The sequence below is a fragment of the Monodelphis domestica genome, chromosome 3 (assembly GCF_027887165.1).
Source record: "Monodelphis domestica isolate mMonDom1 chromosome 3, mMonDom1.pri, whole genome shotgun sequence".
In the NCBI taxonomy this organism is placed as follows: Eukaryota; Metazoa; Chordata; class Mammalia; order Didelphimorphia; family Didelphidae; genus Monodelphis; species Monodelphis domestica.
In genome coordinates this window covers 208,328,936-208,346,079 of record NC_077229.1, presented here as the reverse complement: position 1 = coordinate 208,346,079, position 17,144 = coordinate 208,328,936, and the positions used below count along the sequence as shown (strand labels likewise).

At 38.5% G+C, this 17,144-nt stretch overlaps 1 protein-coding gene across 4 annotated transcripts in view; it reads right to left on the bottom strand.

The window, feature by feature from the left end:
* Window positions 1–17,144, bottom strand: part of SIRT5 (sirtuin 5) — a 94,027-nt gene that overhangs the window by 21,713 nt on the left and 55,170 nt on the right. The window contains exon 2 of one of the 4 annotated variants that reach the window (XM_056823453.1): window positions 8,932–8,986. The exons of 2 other annotated variants lie outside the window; for them this stretch is intronic. The gene's annotated coding sequence lies outside the window, so the exon portion shown is untranslated. Of the gene's footprint in view, window positions 1–8,931; window positions 8,987–15,834; window positions 16,002–17,144 lie in introns of those variants that run through there. One more of the 4 variants, XM_056823449.1, reaches the window with a different exon arrangement.

The window sequence follows — 17,144 nt, the reverse complement described above, 5'->3', positions numbered from 1 at the left end:
AATTAATTGCTTTAATTAATTCTAATTACGGGGATACAAACATAAAAAAATGAAATAATCCTTGACTTTGAAGGAGTTTACATTCAATTGCTTTTGGATTTTTGGAAGTAAACCATGTTGGTTATTATTCTAAGAGAATACTCATATAAAACCAAAACTTCAAAATAAAAACACAAATTAACTTAAAAAAAGACAAGAAAAAGAAATTGAGAGAATTAAGCATAGGTAAAGAGGGAAAAAACTTTTACTTTTTGTGGCTGAGATGATGGTATGCTTAAAGAATCCTAGGAAGTCAGCTAAAAATAATTAAAATAATTTCATCAAAATTGCATATTATGACAAAGCCACATAAATCATTTGCAGTTATAGAAGTGTGTATGTACATGTACGTATTTGTAAAACCAAAAAACCCAAGCAAATAGAAGTTAGAATTAGAATTTCCATTCAAAATAATTACAGAAGCTATGAAATATGTGAGATGTAAAAATAATAAGTGAATGGATTATGGATATAAACTGATTAGATACTCTGCTTGCTGTGCTTACAAAGTATCTTCAGTTTACATAAGATAAGTGAAGCTCATATGTGAACTTCTCTTCAGGGCCAGGCACAAGGATGCTAAAGAGACTCTTGTTATACAAAAATAAACTATTTATTGAGAATATAAGGTTATAAAAGGATTTCTAACTCCATCCAAATAAAACTCCCTGGTTCCACAAGGAACGGCTTCTCCTGTTTCCTCAGGCTATACTGATCCTTCCTGATCTGACTAAACCAAATTTTCCCTATTCTACAATAAACTAACAGTATTATCCTTATAAGAAGTATATAATTCTTAACTTTTTCTCCAAGTCTGTTAACACTCAGAGTCCAAACCAAGGACCAGGTCTTTCTTTGGTCTTCTCAGAGACAAAACAATCTATGAAACAGCAATAGACAGTCACCAGTGTTTCCCAAGTTGGAAAAGGAAATCATTCAGCTCCTTCAGGTTTTCCCCTCCTTTCCGTTTACCTCAGACAATGAGAGAGAGAAAAGAAGATGTCACCTGCTCCCAGCACTCAGAGAGAGCAACTGCCACTCCCAGAGAATAACTGCTAACTACCTCAGAGCAGCAGCCATACCTAGAGAGAGTAACTGCCACAGAAAAACCATTACACCCCCACACACACAGGGTCAACATTTGAAACTGACACTGTCTCAGATCTGTTTCAAACTCCAATTCTTTCTCAAGCCAGCTTCTCCACTTCTTACCTCTAAACTAAGGTAACAAGACTTAATTTCTAATATCATCCTTATAGAGGGTATACCTTCCAAGAGTCCCCAATGAACTATATAAATTTAATAATAAAAGATTCTTTGCTAATTGTTCATGGTTAGATTGAGAAAATACAATGAAGATGACAATATTACCTAAATTAATTTCCTAATTCAGTGCTGTACCAGACTCCCCAAAGAATATTTTAGATAGTTAGAAAAAAATAAAATTCATATGCAGAAATAAAAGGTCAAGAATCTCAAGAGTAATAATGGGGAAAATGTGGAAAGGAAGAAAGTCGATTAGTAGGAATCAATAAAATGATTTGATATTGGTTAAAAGAAAAGTCAATCATTAGAACATATTAGGTACAAAATATTCAGAAGCAAACATAGTAATGTTTTTTTTAACATTTCCATCTTTGTTTATTGTAGAAGATGCATTAAAAAAAGAAAGAAAAGTGAAGAATGGTCTACTCTCATCTGCATTTAGACACAATCAATTCTTTCTTTGCAGATAAATGGCATTTTTTATCATAAGCCCTTTGGGGTTGTCTTGGATCATTTTATTGCTGAGAATAGTTAAGTCATTCACAGTTGTTCTTTGTACATTACTGTTGTTATGTATAAAATTAATTCTTCTGGTTCTGCTCACTTCACTTTGCATCAGAGGTTCTGCTCACTTCACTTTGCATCAGAGCATGTAGATCTTTCCATGTTTTTCTGAAATCTTCCTGATCATTATTTCTTATAGCATAATAATATTTCATTACAATCATTTATTACAATTTGGCCATTCATCAAATGATGGGCATCCCCTCACTTGCCAATTTTTGCCAACACAAATAAAGCTGCTGTAACTACTTTTGTACAAACAGATCTTTTCACTCCCTTTAAAAAAAATCTCTATGGGATACAAACTTGGTAGTGATACTATAAAAAGGAATTCTTTAATTTAGTTTAATGAGAGACCTTGAGGTCCTCTTACCATAGAAATGTGTAGGGATTAACCAGCCCACAGTGACACAAAGTAGAAACCATAGAGATAGGAAGTAGAAGCCATAGAGACAGGGAGTGAGGTAAGAGGAGGTTATAAAAGGGGTGGAGCATCAGTTGCTCAGCCTGTCAGTTGCTGACAGTTGGGGGGTGGGGGGTGGTGTCAGTTGCTGACAGGGCTGGCAGTTGCAGAGAAGTTAGTTGCTGGGTGTGAGTTGGTTATTGGGGGTTGGTTGCTGAGGTTGTGGTTTGGTGATTAGTTGGTGGTTGACATTTAGTTGCTGGAATATAAAGGTAGCCCTGAGCTTACTGAGAGGACTTTTGGCTTTAGCCTTTAGAGGGCTTTTTTGCCTTTTGGGTTTTGGGCTGTTAGGTTTTTTCTTTCTTGAACTTTTTGGAAGGTGGCTGGTCTTCATTGACATACCAAATTGTATTTGGGTTAAACATTAATTGGGTTAATTTTGATTTGGCTGGATTGGGTTGGAACTTTGTGGGGTGGTTGTTATTGCGGTAGTTATAGGCAGTTATAGGTAAATATAGGCAGTTTTAGATAGTAATTATAGGCAGTTATAGTTATAGGATAACTAGTATAGACATTAGGACATTTCTTTCTCTAACTCTTTCCTGTATTTCCCTCCTTTACTATATTCAGTTTACTATATTATTTTACTATCTCTATTTTAATTAAACTAAATTGTTAATTCTAAAAGCTGCTAGAAGTTTTCTTTTCTCTGGCTTAAAGGGATAATATTAATTTACAACTCTACTACATTCTCATTAAAACTTAAGTTATTAAAAGCTGCTCTCTTATTTTGTTAAAACCTCTATTTTAACCCTTACAATATGTTGGGTGTCATAATTAAAATAAATATTATTTCTTCTAAGCATATATATATATATATATATATATATATATATATAATTTTATTGGAAAGGTGTGGGAGAGATTAGGTTTTAAAGATTTTAAAACCAAGCAAGACTTAGAAAGAGTCACAAAATGTAAAATAAATAATTTTGACTACATCAAATTAAAAAGTTTTTGTACACAAAAAAACAAAACCCAAATGTAACCAAAATCAGAAGGGAGGCAACAAATTGGCAAACAATCTTCATAACAAAAACCTCTGGCAAAGGTCTAATTACTCAAATTTACAAAGAACTAAATCAATTGCACAAAAAATCAAGCCATTCTCCAATTGATAAATGGACAAGGGATATGAATAGGCAGTTTTCAGTTAAAGAAATCAAAACCATTAATAAGCACATGAAAAAGTGTTCTAAATTTCTTATAATCAGAGAGATGAAACTTAAAACAACCCTGAGGTATCACCTCACACCTAGCAGATTGGCTAACAGGACAGCAGAGGAAAGCAGGGAATGCTGGAGGGGATGTGGCAAAGTTGGGACATCAATCCATTGCTGGTGGAGTTGTGAATTGATCCAACCATTCTGGAGGGCAATTTGGAACTATGCCCAAAGGGTGATAAAAGACTGTCTGCCCTATGATCCAGCCATAGCACTGCTGAGTTTGTACCCCAAACAGATAATACGGAAAAAGACTTGTACAAGAATATTCATAGCTGTGCTCTTTGTGGTGGCCAAAAATTGGAAAATGAGGGGATGCCCTTCAATTGGGGAATGGCTGAACAAATTATGGTATATGTTGGTGATGGAATACTATTGTGCTAAAAGGAATAATAAAGTGGAGGAATTCCATGGAGACTGGAACAATTTCCAAGAATTGATGCAGAGTGAAAGGAGCAGAACTAGGAGAACATTGTACACAGAGACTGATACACTGTGGTACAATCAAATGTAATGGACTCCTCCATTAGTGGTAATGCATAAATCCTGAACAGTCTACAGGGATCTATGAGAAAAAAAAAACAAAAACACTATCCATATGCAGAGGACAAACTGTGGGAGTAAAAACAAGGAGGAAAGGCAACTTCTTGACAACAGGGGCCAAGGGTATATGATTGGGGATGTAGACTCTAAATGAACATCCTAATGTAAATACCAACAACATGGAAATGGGTTCTGATCAAGGACACATGTGATACCCAGTGGAATCACGCATCAGCTATGGGAGTGGTGGGGAAGGGATGGAGGAAAAGAAAATGATTTTTGTATCCAATGAATAATGTTTGAAATTGACCTTAATAGAATCTTGAAACTACTTTTCCTCATTGTGTCTGGTTTGTTCTCAGTTCTCAATGCAGATTCTTCTGCCATTCTCTCCTATCCCTGGGGCACTGCTAAAACACCAATGAGAATTCCAAATCCTCTGAGCTTCCAAAGATTATAAGGTTTATAGAGGTCTCCCCTAAGCCCCATCCCCAAGAGATTTTTCTCTTAAGGGCTTTTTTGGAATTGCTTCTACCACTCAGTGACCATACACTAGAATGTCCAAATATGACCTAAATTTGCTGTCTTTTTTATACAAGCCTCATAGAGTATGACTAAGTCTCCTGACCCAATCCAAATATGCCTCCTTTTTTGTCTTTGAAATACCTTTGAATAATTGATTCAATAGAGGTGTTCTTACCTGCTTAAGGCAATTAATTTAACTGGGTTGAAGTGATTGATCAATTGACTCAGTCAGCTCTACCCTTTTATAGTCAGAGATATGCTATGCACCCTGGAAAAACATACAAGCTCATTGGCTCCACCCTCCAGCTGTGTTGGAAGGCAAAAGAAACCTCTTCCTCCTTTCTTGGGAATTTCCTCTCTCTTGACTTTGAGCTACACACTTACAGACCAACAAACATGATAAATGGCCAAGTTGTCTTTTTATTAGCAGATACAGATACCGTCATATTTATTCCACCATCACCTTACAAACGCTTCGTCAAAATCTGGCAAAGGGAAATTAGGAAACCTCGGACATCTTGCTACAGAAATACATTTTTAGCACAGCATCAGTTCCCAATACACTGTTTGGTAAAACAGTGATCTAACTGGTTTTCTATGGATTGTCTATGAATCCTGATGTGTGCATGTCATTTTATAACAAAACTATGAGACAAAGGAAGCCTGTTTGCCTTTGTCTTTAGTTCTAAGATGATCTGAAATGAGATTTTCACAGTGCCTTGCCTTCATAATATGCTATTATTATTTCATGTAGGATTTATACAGTGCTTGATACCTCTAAAGAGCTCTGGATATGTATCATCATTATATTATTCAGTTCAATATTAAGATCATCCTTTTAAAAATGCAGATTCAGAGAGACACAAAGGTTAAGTGAGTGGTACAAGGTCAAGAAGTGAGCCCGTGATGAAACTGGGATTTGTATGATTCAGTGGATGAATAAAGTTCTAGTAACTCATCTATCTTTTTTTTTTTTAAAGATGCACTTAATTTAGGCCACTTTAAAAGTGAGAGGGAAGAAAAAGATTAATTAAGTAGTATGTTCTCTCCACACCCTGAGCTAATTTGTATTGAGTATTAACTCAAGGAAATGCTGAAAAGGAAGGGTCAATAATCCTGCTGAGTTACCAGTTTGTAAATTAATCTTGAACACTCAGTTGCATAACGTGACTGTCCTTTCTTCCTGTTTTCCCCTGTATCACATTCGTTTTCAGTAAAGTAACCTTTCTAGGCTATTGATTTTTAGAAAAAAAAATAGTTTAGCCTGGAGATCACTACTGTGGAATAAATTAGTTCCAAAAATTGAATGTTGTGCCTAAAAAGAAGAGGAAGAGAGAGGAGGGAGGAAGAGGAGGAAGGGGAAAATAATATGAAGATAGCATTGAGGACAGTAATGAACAGGATGACTAATGAATTCTTTTCTTAGGGCAGGTAGGTGGCACCGGGGTTCAAGTGCCATTCATGTGATTTCAAATGCTACCTCAGACACTTCCTAGCTGTGTGACCCTGGGCAAGTCATTTAACCCAAATTGCCTAACCCTTTCTGCTCTTCTACCTTGGAATCAATACTTAGTATTAATTCTAAGAGAGAAGGTAAAGGTTTTTTTTTTTTTTTTAAGCTTTTAAATAATACAATGGGAAAAGACAATACACAAAAGGAAGCTGAAGGAGGGGTGGAAGGAAAAGGGGGTCGCAGGGGGTACTGGATGTGGGGGTACTATGTTATGTGGGGTCAAAACCAATCAGTTATGTGGAGTCAAAACCAATCAGACCAGCTATTAAAAAGTGGAGAGTTACCTGAAGGTCCTGGAAGTTCTGGGTCCTCTGCCAGAAATGCTATCACCACTAAGATCTTTTTTAAGATGTGTCCTGATAAGGGCCAATAATGGACTGGACACCATCCAGGGAAATGCAGATTTGAGCTTTGGTGTGCTTTTCCACAATATTAAGGAAGATGATAGGGAAAAAAATCCACCTCACTACAATTGGGCCCCAAGTTTCTTAGAGCCTTGTGTGATGTCCAACTTATTCACACTTAAAAAAAAAATAAACCCTTACCTTCCGTCAGGCAGAAGAGTGGTAAGGGCTAGGCATTGGGGGTCAAGTGACTTGCCCAGGGTCACACAGCTGGAAAGTGTCTAAAGCCAGATTTGAACCTAGGACCTCCCATCTCTAGGCCTGACTCTCAATCCACTGAGCCACCCAGCTGCCTCCTCTTATTCACATTCATATATATATATATATATATCACAGTGTGATTCTTGCAAAAGATGGGCTAGTGTAGGGGCAGCTAGGTAGCACAAATAGAGCACCAGTGCTGGAGTCAGGAAGATCTGGGATTAAATCTGGGCCCAGATACTTCCTAGCTATTTGACCTTGGATGAGTCACTTAACCCCAATTCCCTTTCCTTTTCAGTTCCTGTATCTTAGAATTGATAAGACAGAAGATAAGGGTTAAAAAGAAAGATGATCTAATCAGCATATAAGTGTTAAAAACAATGCAAAACTTGTTTAAGCATATCTCTTCTTTTTTATTGCTATTGGTAGGCTGTAAGTTTTTCCACTGGTCGGAAATGAAGCACTAAAGCTATGAAGTTTTTCTGTTGATGCCTATAATATATAAAGGTTAATGGTTAGCATTGCCTTTTTCTAAAAAGCATAACATAGTTTTGCATTTTTATAAAACTTGATTTAAAATAGTATTTCAAACTTTATACAGTCATCAGACACTAAAACTCATATGATTTGTTTCTTATTCCTGGCACCTTTTGCTGGTTGCTTTCCTCCTCACTGGTGTCAGACTTCCCTTTTTTCCCTTTGAAAAAATCTTCCTTTCTTGCAGGTACATTTTTGGGTCTGGCTCTGACTTTGAAGGGGTAGTTTTAATAGATAACTGTGCCAATCTCCTCTGTGGTTCATTATGACCTCTGGTCTTATCTTCTAGAACATTTCCTTTAGCATTTCCCTTCATGTGATGGTGGCAGCAAAGTTGAGTGTGAGGGAAGAGAATAATGACTCCTTCTTAGTTTTTGTTCTAGTTCAAATTAAATTACATGTCAAGCTAGAGAAGAGTGAATTTTTAACCCTAAGTCAAATAGTTGTTTGGGGAGAGGGCAGTACTCTCAAAAGATTAAAAAGTAAAGAAAATCTTAGCCTGGAGGTTCTCACCCTGGTTTTTATTGGCTAAACGTGAAGGCTCATAGTCTCTAGCTATGATTAAATTATGGTCACTCTGCCTTATTAAGAGAGAGACTTTTTACTTATCACACCCTAGCAGGTTAAAGTTGAGATGGCCAGAAGGTGCCATTAAAGCCCTTAAACTGGTTGGTAAGGACACTGTTTAGCAGAGACCAACAAAGACATGTGACAGTTGCAAAATCAGCAGGGACCAAGCCCAAAGAGATCACTAGGGTGACACAAATATAGATAGATAGATAGATAGATAGATAGATAGATAGATATAGATATACATCTGTCTGTGTATATATGTTTTATTTATATTTATATATATTTATATCACCTGGAATGGCAAAAGACAGTCCCTGATCTCAAGGAGCACTCAACCAAATTGGGGAGATGACACCCTGAAAACAACTATATCTATATAAACTAGATAGACATGTGTGTGCTGGCCATACATGTTTCCTATGAGTGCCTTTCTGTATCTATGTATGATTGCCACGCACACTCACTCTTCCCAATCATGATGTACATTTTGTGGGAGAGTGTTGTAAGTTTATGGGGGTGAATGTTACATTACCATTTTTCTTTTTTTTTTAAACCCTTACCTTCCATTTTGGAGGCCACACTGTGTATTGGCTCCAAGGCAGAAGAGTGGTAAGGGCTAGGCAATGGGGGTCAAGTGACTTGCCCAGGGTCACACAGCTGGGAAGTATCTGAGGTCAGATTTGAACCCAAGACCTCCCATCTGTAGGCCTGGCTCTCAATCCACTGAGCCACCCAGCTGCCCCCTACCATTTTTCTTAGAAAGCTATTTTATTTAATGCCATTGCTTTGAACCATTTCCCAAGATTGATTAGTAAAAGGAAACACATTGGTGGGGGCTCAGGAGCTCTGCTTTTGAGTGGATGTGACCTGCAGACTCTATTGAACTTAAAGATTTCCTGGGGGATCCCATATGGAAGCAGGGGATTGTGTCCCTAGTGTTACACTATAAGTGAACAGGACCCATGACATTGATCTTGACTGTTAGTTCCAACTATACTCCATCACACACATTATATCCATTGTTAACAACTGAATTTAGAATCTGAAGACTTGGGTTTGAGTCCTAATTGTGTCACTTACTAGTTTTGTGATCTCATGCAAGTCAATTAGCCTCTCTGGGCTTCAGTTTTCTCATCTGTAAAAAAAACTTTATATAGTGCTTTCTGTGTGCAAGGCCCAACTCTAAATGCTTTACAATTATTATATCATTTATCCTTATAACAATGCTAGTAGGGAGGTGCTATGATTATCCATATTTTACAAATGAGGAAAATGAGGCAAGTAGAAGCTAAGGGATTTGCACAGTCACACAGCTAGGATGTGTTTGAGGTCAGATCTTCCTGATTCATGTCCAGGATTTTTTCTCCTCTCCCAAGGTGGTACTTGTGACTCTCTACCTCAAAGGATAGTTAGAAATTTCAAATGAGACAATGTAAAGAATTCATATTATAATGTTTTAAATTATATATATAGAAATAAAATTATAATGTTTATAATATAATGTATAATTATAATAGTATAATTTATTAGTGATATAATTACTAAATTGCTATAAAGTAATCAGCAATATTATTAATTATATTGATATATATATATAATAGTTTCATGCCATTTGTGATATATTAATTTAACAAAAATGTTTTGTAAATAATACAACTATAGCAGCAGCGACGTGGCTCAGTACATAGAATATCAGTCCTGGGGTGGGGAAGAACTGGATTCAAATCTGACCTCAGACACTTCCTACCTATATGACTGTAGGTAAGTCACTTAAATCCAATTGTTTAACCTTTGCCACTCTTCTGCCTTAGAATCATTGCTTCGTAAGAGTTTAAAAAAGAAAACCAGTCTATTCATCTATGAGTTATTACAAAATCTAATTTTCCCATCATTCTCTTTTCCTTTTCCTTTTTCTTTTTTGCTGGAGTATCTCACAAGTAAAGCACTTTTCATAGAAGTCTGAAGGAGAAGTTAAATACATCGTGGTTAGTCCCAGGGCATTTTCCTTTACAAAGAGTGCAAGATACATTTGGACTCTAGCTTAGACATAAAACTTTCCTTCCTCTTCCATTTCCTTTTCAAATATCTAAGTACAAAACTATGTGCAAAGAATTCAAACTCAGTTCCCTTTGAATTCCAGCAGACTCCGCAATTAGGAGGTTGTGATTTAATTAGCAGAGTTCAACGGAGGGAATCACTTAACAGTCTCAGTAGAAATAACTTCTATCAAAATCGACTTCTTTATTCCCTCTTGCCAGGCTAATTTTCTGGGTCATTCGGTGTCATTTGTTTATGACTGACACTGTGCAAAGCAATTTTCTCCAGAGAGGGCATCAATGTAGTTATCTGACCCAGAAGGAGCAAAGAGATCCACAAAACAAAAGGTGTTGCTGAGTCACTCAATTCCAACTTATTGGGAAACAAATTGAATGGGTTTCTTTCAAAGGCACCATGGAGGAATCCTGCTATTACCTCCCCAAGAAGAGAAGAGCTTCTTTTCTGAGCTCTAAGCCATTCAAAAGGCCATTTCACATAGAGACCTGGCCTGTCAATAGTTAACTTTCAACCTTGGATCTACCACTTACTATGTTGATTGAGTCACACCCCTTCTCTGGGCCTCAGTTTCCCAGTCAGTAAAACCAGAGGCAGCCAAATGGTGCAGTGGATAGAGTACCAGTCAGGCAGATAGAGTAAAGTCAGGCAGACTCATCTTCCTGAACTCAAATCTGCTCTCAAATACTTACTAGCTGTGTGACCCCGGGCAAATCACTTTACCCAGTTTGCCTCATCTGTAAAATGAGCTGAAGAAGGACATGGGAAAGTATTCTAGTATCTTTGCTAAGAAAACTCCAGAAAGTGTCATGAAGAATAGGACAGGACTGAACACTATTGCTATAGTATACCTGAACTGATTCATGATGCTGCACCACAATCCTTTGAGTTGTCTCTTCTGGACTCTTTTTTCACTTTCTTAAAAATAGCTATTCTAAAACTTCTTTCTCCTCCCTTTGCTATTCTTGCTCTGCATTTCCTTGAGCCCAGTCCTTGGATCATGTGCAATATTTCTTTCTGGTATTAATCCAACACATGGAACTTTGGGGAGCCAGTTTCTGGCCACTAGCTGGTACTGGGCTATGGTAAGGAATTTTTCATTGATTTCAGAGTAGAAAGGACTAGTGACAAAGCTGGAACTGAGCTCTGGTTCAAAAGGATGTATATCTCTGTATGTATTTGTGTACAAAAGGGAAAAGACCCATATGTTGGCTTATCTCTGCAGGCTTTTTTGTGAGGGCAAGAGAGGCACCAGGTCCCATCGCCTACCCAATACATATGCCTGTAAACATCCATGATGCCTCTATTTTGTGGTGGGGTGGTGGTTGTTGTTTGTTTGTTTCTTCTATTTCTTCTTTTCTGGCATGTAGCATACCAGGCATGTTAGCATCTTGGAAGTATGATTGATATTGTATCCTATATATTCATTTACCAGACACATGGTCAGATCACTTAATGATCATTGTATGGAAAGGGACAGTCCAAAGGACAAGTGCAAAGGACCAAAGTCCTGGGCTGGGCGTTGACAGCCACAGTGTCCTGGCTCGGACTATATTCCTTTACAAAACGTGGGTTAGACTAATCTCCTCCTCTCTGATTTTGTCATTGTCAAATCAACCAGTGTTAAAACCTCTATCATGTCACGTACTCATTAATCACCTCCCACTACACATTCCTAAAATCTCCAATAAAAGTTGGGGAACATGTGCGAGCCTCCTCTTACATCTCTTGCCTTGCCTCCCTTGCCCTGGCACTCTCCCTCTTATACTCTTGATCTTGGTCTTGCCTGTCTGACTGATTTACGCAGGGCAGATGCCCCGCATATCTCCCATTAATCTCTTGGCCATCTGGTCCATGGGGGATATCCCGGAGTTCTTGGCTCTATGCATGTTCTCTTGCTTCTCATACTTGTAATTTCTCCACTTGTTACCTTTTTCTAGAGAGGTATTTACAGAGCTCGCTACTCCCCACGTGTTTTTAACTTGTGGTCTCTGAGTCTTTATTCCTGCGTCTTTCCATCTGACTGCCTTATCTATCCATCCATAGTCCTCTAGCCTCCAATCTTCTTCTCAGGTCATCACCCACAGGTTCATTATATAGGAGCTTCTGGCAGGTCCTATATTATCTTAGATGAAGGGACTGGGGTATGGATGATCCTGTGAGCTTCAAAATGAGGAAGCAACAGGGCAGCAGGGGGGCTCAGTGGATTGAGAGCCAGTCCTAGAGATGGGAGGTCCTGGGTTCAAATCTGACCTCAGACACTTTTCAGCTGTGTGACTCTGGGCAAGTCACTTAACCTAGCTCTTACTACTCTTCTACCTTAGAACTAATACACAGTGTTTAAATTTAAAACCTTATCTTCCATCTTACAACCATTCTAAAATGGAAGGTAAGGGTTTAAATTTTTAAAAAATATGAGGAGGCAACAGCAGGGGCCATGCTGTTTCCTCCTCCTTTTGGCTAAAGGTCCCTCCCCACCAGGAGGCCACAGCATCTTATCCCATTCTAAATCCCAGATTCTAGAAAGAGCCAGAACCAGAACCAAGAAGTTCACCTTGGCTGACTAGAGCCTTTTGAATGTACCCTGGTTCTGACCCCACAGAAAATTTAAAAAGGTTCCTTTGTTTAGTGGGCCAGAACCAGTTAAAGAATGTCTGCACATGCTCCAAATTGGGGGTCAGGACATTTCTATTACACGCCATCATACCTCTCTGGAAGCAGGATCCTAGCTTCTTCCACATTGAAATGACTATTATATTCTTTCCCTTTTCTTTTTCTTTTTAAACCCTTACCTTCTGTCTTAGAATCAATACTGTGTATTTGTTCTAAGGCAGAAAAAAAACCATAAGGGCTAGTCAATGGATGTCAAATTATGGAGTGTCTGAGGCCAGATTTGTTCTTTCTCTTTAAAAAAAAAAATGCTTCTCCTAGTAAATTGGTGGGAGTACATTTTGAACAAGTTTTCCATATCTCCACTCCAGAATGGTCCTCTAGGGTCCTTGGCAAAGTATAAGCATTATCTTTTCACTTGCTTCCCCATTGTTATTCTCTAAAAATGGTCAATGTGACATGATCTAATACAGCTACACATATATAGGCAAAAATCAAAACAGTTTTCAAATGCAAAGATTCAACAAAGAATGTTTCATGAAGTTTGCCAAGTATCACTTGCTTTGTGATCAGCAATGGCCTTCCCTAACTCAACAGCAAAAAAGAAAAGAAAAAGGCAAAGAGAAAATCTATTTTCTTATCTTAGAAGGAAACCTAGTCCCTACAGAGCCTTCCAAAGCATAGTGAGCTCTCCCAGAAGAGATGTAGGACCTGGAGTGAACTAGTAGTCACTCCTTCACCTTAAGTGAGAAACCCCATAATTTGGCTCGTTACTGGAAAGCTGCTTATGAATCTTAGGGGGCCTGGGGCATGTTGCCCTCAATCACTTCCAGTAAGAGCCATGCTCATTGGATCCACACTCATAGAGCAGGTTTAATCATTGATGAACTTGAAAGAAAAAGAAAATCAGGCGTTCCTTTTCAGAAGGAAAGCTACATCCCTATAGCAATCCTGCAACAGAGGGGATTCTCCTCATCTGGATTAGAGGCCTGGGAATGTCTAGGGTTTATCCTCTGTACCCTCAAGTGGGAAACCGATTGTCCTAGGTGACACATTCATCTGTGATTTTCTCAGAGTGTAGGGCCTAGACAAAATGTTCCAGATGTCCATTTCTACATAGTTCACACCATTTTCCTCCTAGGGGTCTCTATATTGTTGACTGTCTTCTTAGAGATCCAGGTAAAATTTCCTCTGACATCCTAAACCAAAGGACACAGAAACTCCCACCAGTGGATACCCGTACAAAGGTATTCATTCCTATGGGAATTCCAAGCTCACCCAATAATAGGCAAAAGGGCTCAATTCTAGATACTAAAGAAAATAAGATCAAATAGAACCCGAATGAGGGACAAGCTCCTAAGAAAAGGAAGGAAGCACTTATGATCTGTTCCTTGGGGTTTCCAGGACAGTGGGCAAATGGTAGTTTAAGGACTAACAGTGCATGAAGATCTCACAGAAAGGCAAATGGTCAGGTCTATTTCATGGCCAATAGAAAGAAAAAAAAAAGGTTTTGTCGCCTAAGGAGAAGGATTTTAGTGATGATAGCCTAACCTTGGCATAGTGCCCTCAATATCAATACTTCTATGGTGTTTAGTAATAAGCAAATAGTAGTTTTAAAGTAAGAGATAAATGTAATTGTTTGCAAAAATCAATTCAAACATTTCCCTACCACCCCAACAAAACTGACCATATACGACCTAAAACAAACTTTTTTCACTCTGATAATTCTTAAAGATGAGACTGATAAATGATGAAAGTACTGGGAGGAGAATCTCTCCATGGGGTGTCTATAAATGCAAAAGGCCTAATTTTATCCCAGAAGAGGCACCACAAGTAGTAGGACTTTGGACTCCTTCTCCCAGAGCGAGGCTGGCTCTATGAATGCACTTTCACTACCGACAGCATCTAGAATCCTTATTCTTTGCCCTGTTATCTACCAGTAATTATCAAGAGTATTTAGCCAATTGATGTAATTTACTATAAAGAAAGAGGAGAAATTACAAACCATTTCTGGGAGAACAGGGACTAACAAAATATTTTCTCCCCTACTAAGTTTACTTCCAGAAGTATTCAGAAGTATTGTTCATTTGTTTTTTTAGTCCTGTCTGACTCTGTGATCCCCCCCCACTTTTTTTTTTGGCAAAGATACTAGAGTGGTTTCCTTCCCCAACTCATTTTACAGATGAGGAAACTGAAGCAAACAGGGTCACACAGCTATTTAAGTGTCTGAGGCCAGATTTGAACTGAGGAAGACGAGTCTTTCTGATTCTAGGCCTGGAACTCTACTCACCAGATAGCTGCACCCTCCACTTCCCAATGTAGCATAGCTAATAGATGAGTAGTCAGCCAAGCTCCTACTGGGCTATGTGCTTCAGGTCATCCTTTTTTTTTTTAAACCCTTACTTCCATTTTGGAGGCCACACTGTGTATTGGCTCCAAGGCAGAAGAGTGGTATGGTAAGGGCTAGGCAATGGGGGTCAAGTGACTTGCCCAGGGTCACACAGCTGGGAAGTGTCTGAGGCCAGATTTGAACCTAGGACCTCCCATCTCTAGGCCTGGCTCTCAATCCACTGAGCCACCCAGCTGCTTCAGGTCATTCTAAAGGACATCACTACTGATCTGGGTCTTGAAGATGGTTCTGCAGTGCCTGAGACTGGATTGTCAGGCTGTAAAACACAGCATGGAGCCCAGCTCCAGAACTTCTGCTGACTCACCAGTGCTACTCTTCACAGTTCATAAAGTGAAAACAATCTCCAGTCAGGAAAGAATAGATGCAATGAAGGCAGAAACAAAAGGGTTGCCATGCTTTCTTGGCTTCATGCTGGCAGATTTCCCAACCCAAGCCCACAGATACTTGCCTTTCCTTGCCTGAAAGCCACCCAAAACAGAAAAGAATCAGATTGAGAAAGCTAAATATCTCCTTAAAAACAAGACAGGTTAATTCATATCACCTGGTTAAATTTAACTGTGGGGAAATAACCAGTTAATTGATACTAGGGGGAACACAATTTCAATTTCAATTCAATTCAATAAATATTTATTGACCACCTTCTGTATGCCAGGTGCTGTGCTAAATAGAGGATACACATAAGAAAAGAAGAAAAAAGTTCCTACCCTCAAGAAGCTTATAATCTAATGAGGGAAGATAATACCCAAAAGGAAGTGTAAAAATGGGAGTGGGGCTACCCAGTGAAGGAGAAGGGGCATGATTTTAATGGAGACCAAACCAAGTAGAGTTGCTGATGGAAAATGGAGAGTTAACTTAGAAAATTCTGAGCCCTCTTATGAAGGAAGGCTTTGGGAGGGGTTTAGTACTCTCACCAACAGAGGAGAGGCAGTTGAGGCATCTGACAAGGTAATGAGTCAACAGCTGAGTCAGCCTGCATGATGAGGAGGTTTCAGGTGATCAGTTTATCCTGGGAGGAGGCTTGATGCCCAGGGGTCCAAACCAAGAATAGTCTCTGGTGGAAAACTGAAAGCTATTGGGAAAGTTCTAAGCCCTTTATAAAGGCTTTTGGAGAATGAAATTTTGGATTGGTTAGCTTATTCTGAGGAAATGTAAGATGTTGGGGAGTCCAAATCAAGCAGAGTAAATAAAAAGTAAATCAGCTACAGAACAAATCAATCAGTAAGTTAATAATTTTTAAGGCATATTTTGTATGTATTACAAAATGTTAAAACCACTGGGCAAAGCTTACCCTTTCAGGGGAGTGGCTTCTCCCCTTTTCTCTTTTTACATCCCTCAGACTTAGTCCAATCCTGATACAGAAAAATTAAACATCATATAGAGTCTGTATAAAATGAGATGGATATGAATAGAAAATAGAATCTTCATTAGTCTGAGAGCCTTCTCCTAGGGGGTTCCCTTGAGCTATTAAGGATATTATCTTAATTATCTATGATAATTGGTCTGCATCTGTGATTTCATTGTTGTAGAAAAAGCTGCCTTTACTCATGCAGCTAGGAAACAATTCTAAAATTTAAAAGAATTTCTTGAGCACTGATTGTTACCTCACTTGCCTAGGATCATATAGCCAAGATGTGTTAAGAGATTGGATGGTCAGTCAATTAGTCAACAAGTATTTATTATGAGTCAGACAGTGTGCTAAGTTCTAGAGAAACAAAGAAAGGCTAAAATGTGGTACCCAACCTCAGGGGGTTCAACTTCTCATAGAAGCCACAACATTTAAAAAAATGTACATATAAGATGCTGTTCATTTTTCCTTTCGAAAAGGGAGAAGGTTGGAGATTAGGCTTACAATTTATCTCAGTTCTTATGCAACTATGGTTCCTCCAAGTTCTTGTTCCAAGTTAGCATCATTTCCAGTTTCTACTGGTTTAGAGTCCAGGACCTTTGTTCCTTAAGCATAATTGCTAGGCAGGTTACAAAACCTGTCCTGGAATCCTGGCTTACTGAATTCCTGTGGCTCCCACTTCTGTCCCAGGTTGGAGATGCCACTCTGTGTATCTAAAATAGAAAAGAAGAAGTGAAAAGGCAAAAGACTCAAGCAGGTTTCTTGGGGTCATATGGCATTAGTGGCAGTGATGTGGAAGGGCCCACAGCTTTCCCCTAAAAAGGAGTCCCCTTGTTCTTTCAGAGGCAAATGCTGTGAAACTATTGCTGGTGAGGG